Source organism: Mesitornis unicolor, unplaced genomic scaffold, assembly GCF_000695765.1.
Source record: "Mesitornis unicolor isolate BGI_N332 unplaced genomic scaffold, ASM69576v1 scaffold21586, whole genome shotgun sequence".
NCBI lineage: Eukaryota > Metazoa > Chordata > Aves > Mesitornithiformes > Mesitornithidae > Mesitornis > Mesitornis unicolor.
The window spans coordinates 1-6,096 of NW_010193225.1; positions in this window are offsets into that span (position 1 = coordinate 1).

Sequence of the window (6,096 nt, forward strand, 5' to 3'; positions counted from 1 at the left end):
GCACCAGGTTGTTGTTTCCCAAGTGCAGGAAAGATGCCTCTTTTAGAGATGCCTCTTCATGGAAATAACAATTCTATGAAGATGAGATGACATGAGCTATGCTATGAGATGAGCTAAGTTGAGAGCTAAGAATCTGAAACTCAAGTGGCACTTCCTGGTATACATTAAATACTGATGTGTGGTGCCTAGGCTTAAGTGACTTGGCGAATCTAGAAGAGGTCACTTAGCAATTAAGTAACTGACAGAAGTTGTTTCAGGACATGTGTTCTTGCTTCTTGAAGGCTTATTATTAAAGCAGGTAAGAGAGAGAGGATGAATGTATGTACGCTGCTGGAATGAATAATGCGTGTGCATGTGTGCAAAATGCACAAAATTCTAGTTCCCCAGCTGCTGTCTATGATGTGCTGAGAGCTTATTTTAGTTCGGGTTGTCTGGATAATTTTAAAGAATTAATAAAGGGATCTTATTCATCCCTTTTTAAAGGATGAATCAAATAGCATTTTTTCCGAACTGTAATATTGATAAAGATTGGTGGCTGAGTTTTGTGCCTGAAACGATTTCCTGTGTATTATGCATGGCTAATACAACATGTATTTCTGTATAGTTTCTATTATTCAAAGAAGCAACTAGAAAAGCATGTTTTTGAACTAAGAAAAGGATCCTACAGTAAGAACAGATGCAGAGGTGCAGACTAAAGATCTGTTTAGCCTGTGTGCAGTCTCCAGCAGCGGCCAGTAGGCATGTTCATTACACAGTTCACCTCTACATTTAACAGCCCATCACAGATTTTTTTGTCTTGTATTTCTCCAATTATTTTTCAGACCTACGTAAACTTTTGGCATCCACAACATCCTATGGCAAAGAGCCCCATAAATGAATTGTGTGCTGCTATACGGTCAGGTATGTGTTCTGTATTTTTATACATTTTTCTTAAAAAGACTAAAATCTTTAAACATATGAAAGAATGTATTTTTCTTTCTGCTCTTCTTTGCTTTTCAAAACCTTCAGAAACAACAGCCTTACAAAACTTACACCTGCTGGAGAAGAAAAGCTACAGGTTACATCACCTTGCTATGCTACTTCGAATGCCAATGAAAAGCACAGACAGATTTAAAACTTCATTTCTTCTCAATATGGCGAGTGCTTAGATTTACTTGTACGCATATGAGCCTCCACTTCCATCGAAAAGCAAAGTGAAGTATTCTCTGTTGTGCACTGTCCAATAACACCCTTAAAATTGCCAAATACTCTCAAATTGCTTCTATCTTAATAATTTAAGTACTGAGCCTCTTTGATAGAACAGCTTTTACTCCACTAGTGGTATCTACAAGTGGAAAAGACAGCACACTCATGATGATATAAGCAGGGTCCTCTTATACAGTACCTTCTATACAGCTTTAAAGTATCCTCAACGCATACAGCAAGACTGGACCTTCCTGGCCAAAAGTACAAATCCTAAAAACAACTCTCAGGCTGTTAGTACCAAGATGATAGGCAAAGCTCATTGGCATGCCAGCAAGCTTCATGCTGTTTCGAAGGTAATTTAATGCAGTAGTCTTTATGATACCTTACTTCTAACAGGTTTGTGTGACCATCCAGGGAACGTGAAGAAATCCACGGTGAAAGATATGTGGAAATCACACCAAAATAGTCTTTTCTGGGAAAGAAGTGCCAGAGTGGTAGAAAGTTCAAAAGATCTGAAGATTCTCTGCAGCAGTGGCTTTCATAGGGTTACACTACACAGAATATGAAACAGACTCTGAGGCACTGGAAATGTTAACATAATACAAAACCATTCCCTTCCAGTCCTTTACCTTTCAAGTTAACATATTCTCTGTCAGCCTCTTAAAGCACAGACAAAAACCAATTATTTGACATTAGCACTGTTGTAATTAAGACATTTTTACATTGACCTTTATAATGAATGTAATGGAGCCATGAAAATTTTTATTTTTTGAAAGGGGCTGGTTTTTAAAAACATTGCTTTGTAGCATGTGAGGAAAAAAAAGCAGCTTGAGAATGGTCTCCAACCTTTCATCGTGACCCTAAGCTGCCCTTCTGTTCGGGTAGCAAAAACGTCTCTTAAAAATTACATTTTTCTTGATTAATGTGAGAGCTTATGTCAAATGACATCCGAGCTTTCCACTGACATCAGGCTGTTGTTAAATGTTAGCAAATACCCTATCTCTGGAATGTTAAGATAGGAAAACAAAATATCTTCTCTCACAAATGGCATTCCATCTATCATACTTGATTTTTTTGCTGAGAATAGCAACTAAGACGGTGTTTATTTGTGTCCCTGTCTATTCAGGTCTTGTGTAACAACAACAAATAATACTGAGAGAGGCTCTCATTCTTACCTTCTGTCAAACAGTATCAAGAAGAAATCAGCTGAAGCTGGCAAAACTGTTCTGCTGCGAATTTGCTGGATGATCAGAATCACATAGAGGTTCTGCAAAGAATGACAATAGATACATCTCAGTTTTCATGCTGCAACTACATCAGACTGAACTAAGCAGCTGTCTGCTGTATTAAAATTAACAAAAACATAGCTTAGAGTACAGAGAAGACATTCTGTCTTTATGAAATGGCAATATTATGCTTGGCTTTATGAAAACATGGGAAAACAAAACCTGTTCTTGTCCAAGAGGTACTAAAGCAGGCTTTGAGATTAAAATGACATAATATAAAACTATCTCATGAAGAAACATCCAAAGCTTAATTATGCCTGCTTATTTGGCAAGTGTCTACAGTGAAACTGGGGACAACAGAGAAGAGTTATGTTTGACTGCCTGTGTCATATGGAAGCATGACAGATTGATATTTGCACTTATCACAACTTAACGGATTGATTTCTTATGACGTACAAGAAGATCGCACTCAAGAACAGGGAGATATCACGTGCCTGATACTGATTCAGAAAATATAATCTTGTAGAACATGCCCTTACATTGAATGGCATCTTGGCCTGCATTAAAAACAGTGTGACCAGCAGGGCCAGGGAGGTGATCATCCCCCTGTACTCGGCACTGGTGAGGCTGCACCTCGAGTCCTGTGTTCAGTTCTGGGCCCCTCACTAGAAGAACGATGTTGAGATTCTGGAGCGTGTTCAGAGAAGAGCCACAAGGATGGGGAGGGCTCTGGAGAACAAGCCTGATGAGGAGCGGCTGAGGGAACTGGGGCTGTTTAGCCTGGAGAAGAGAAGGCTGAGGGGAGACCTCATCACCACCTACAACTGCCTCAAGGGAGGTTGTGGAGAGGTGGGTGCTGGTCTCTTCTCCCAGGTGATGGGGGATAGAACAAGGGGAAACGGCACCAAGCTGTGCCAAGGGAGGTTCAGGTTAGAGATAAGGAGGAAGTTCTTTACTGAGAGGGTCGTCAGAAGCTGGAACAGGCTGCCCAGGGAGGTGGTGGAGTCACCATCCCTGGATGTATTTAAAAAGTGGGTAGATGAGGTACTTAAGGATATTGTTTAGGGGTAGACAGGAACGGTTGGACATGTTGATCTCAGAGGTCTTTTCCAACCGAGCGATCCTGTGATTCTGTGAATGTCTTTGAGTCAGTCAAACGCTGAAAGACTGTAATGCTGTTTCAGTCTACTATTAACAGTGAGATTTCATCAACGTAGGCTAAAGGGAACCTGACCCAAAGCGCTGACAGCAAGAAATGATGAATCTTATGTTTTAATTAACAAGAAAACAATCGTGTACATTACAGTATAGCACAATTTTTACACTGCACCGTATGCAATCCAGTGTCAAAACAGAAGCCTTTGAGGGCTGGAGAAAGAACGGGTCTTTAATATTTTTTCAGGCTATTAGAGCAAACAAAGATTTCTGGTGTAACATGGCACGTTGCTGATCAATATTCTTCTACACATATGGATTCTGTCATCTTTGGCGAGATGGGAGCATCTCCAATATCTAATATTACGTGATTTGGGGAAACTAAAAATACTCAAGATCCCATTCCCTGACTCAGAAACTTCTGGTACAGAATTCAACTAACTCTTACAGAAGTCACTCCTATCTTGCTGCAGAAGATTAAGACCTCCATTTTATGTGTGGTAAATATAAGTAACTACATTAACCTTAAGCTGAAGGAGAACGTTTTGTTAAATAAGCACATCCCTGCTCCTATAATGCTATTCACATTAATACAAAACACAGGGGGGATTAGGCAAGTCAATTAAATGTATTAGCATTCTGCTGCTTGCTTCCTAAACAGTGTGGGATTCAGGGGACTAGAGGCTCCTGCTCACGTGGCACATATTCCAGGTTATACGTCAGAGGGACAGCCAAACATGGCAAAATGGGTTTAAGTGTACCACACAGCATCCTGTGTTTTTGGAAGGCATAGCAATTGCTCAGTTGCATGTCAAAATCTCACATCATCAACAGCTAGGATAGATTTTTCTCTACTTTAAATGGCTGTATATTTGGAACAGGATACTTTGAGTCTTGGACCTATCTATCATTAAACTCTAAGTGATCTAACGTGGTTTGTTCCAACTGAAATATTCTATTCAGGCATGGAGAAAGAGGCAAAGGTACATTACAGCAGCTAGGCACAGTTAGAGTCCTCTATTCACCTGCTCCACTAAGTCTTAAATTGAACACATGATAATCCAGTAGACCATAAAGGGAATTCAGAATTAAGGAGGGTGGTGGGGAGAGAACAGCCTTCTTTGAGAATGCCCAAAAGTTCAAGATATATTTTCTTCCTTCACTACGCACGCATAACTCTCACTGACATCAGCTTTGGAGTTGAGACTTACAGACAATCAGAGGTATTTTCCCTTACAAGCTCACTGCAAGAACTGCTAAAACCAGTTAAATGCAGCCTGAGGGGTGTGGGGAAATCAGGTTTTTTTCTTTACAAAATCTCTTCATGGTCTGGTATATGTTTGGGCAGAAACAAACTGCTTTGTTTACAAGTCACAAGTCCCTTCCATTATTGCTGTGTTTATAGCAGTACATACAGGCTTACATTAGGAAACATCCAGAGTTAATCAGTGCAAAAGTTAAAAAAGCAGAAATAATTATAGCTCTTGTCCATATTCAAGACTATCAGGAATTCAGTTTACAATAATTACTCTGAGTCCAGACTCTCCTCTTCCTCCTAGGATCCCTATTTCAGCAGTGGTTAAATGGAAAACACAGTTGACTGGGATGGGAACTCTTGGCAATGGTGAGGACTATTTGTCCTTCCACAGTTCTCATCAAATAAGGCGTGCACCACAAATTGCTTATCTTTAATCTGCAATTCTCCCCTCCACCCATCTGTAAATGTGAATTAATTAATAAAGGCCTTTGTGCATCCAAGGTCACGGAAAATGAAAAGCACTCAGCAAATTGGGTGCACTGACAGTGAAGGGTGTTTGTGGGTGGGGTTTTTTTCAATGTAAATGCAAAATCTGTGAGGCAGGAGCTCCTTCAACTGTGCCATCAGTGCTAACGTTAAAAAACTTAAAAGGAAATAAAGGGAATGCAAATAAATCACGCGTCGAATAAATGTGACCTTCCCTAGAAAAAGTCTAAGGCTTTATGGAAGAGCCTCAAAACACACAACAAGGCCAAAGACATCATCAGGTCAGGAGTCTTCATGCAAATTCAGTCCCGCTGTCTGTTGTTTGTCCCTGCTGACTGCAGACGTGCTCTGCTTTCCATCCACACTGGCTGCTCACAAAGGCACCGGCACGGGGCTCTTCCACTCGTTCCACTCCAGCCATAGACCTCACATAGGTAGACTGTTTTTGACATCTATAACCGCCTGCCAATTTAAAGCTTCTGACTGAATTTGAACACTCCAGCAAATGCCACGGCTGTGACAATGAAGATACACAAACCACAGAACCACATGGCTACGTTGTTAGTAACATAGCTAAGTGTGCACATCGACATACATCGCTATATCGGCTTCCATAGTTCCCTTCTAAATCTCAAGCACCCTCACAAATAACATAATTTAGGGAGTAAAAAGGAAGTGCCATTTAGGTATACAACACTTGACAAGCTCGGAATATCACCATTAGATAAACAGAAACACGACATCAGTTTATGGGCTCACTTTCTGGAAACACACTAAAACTGAATA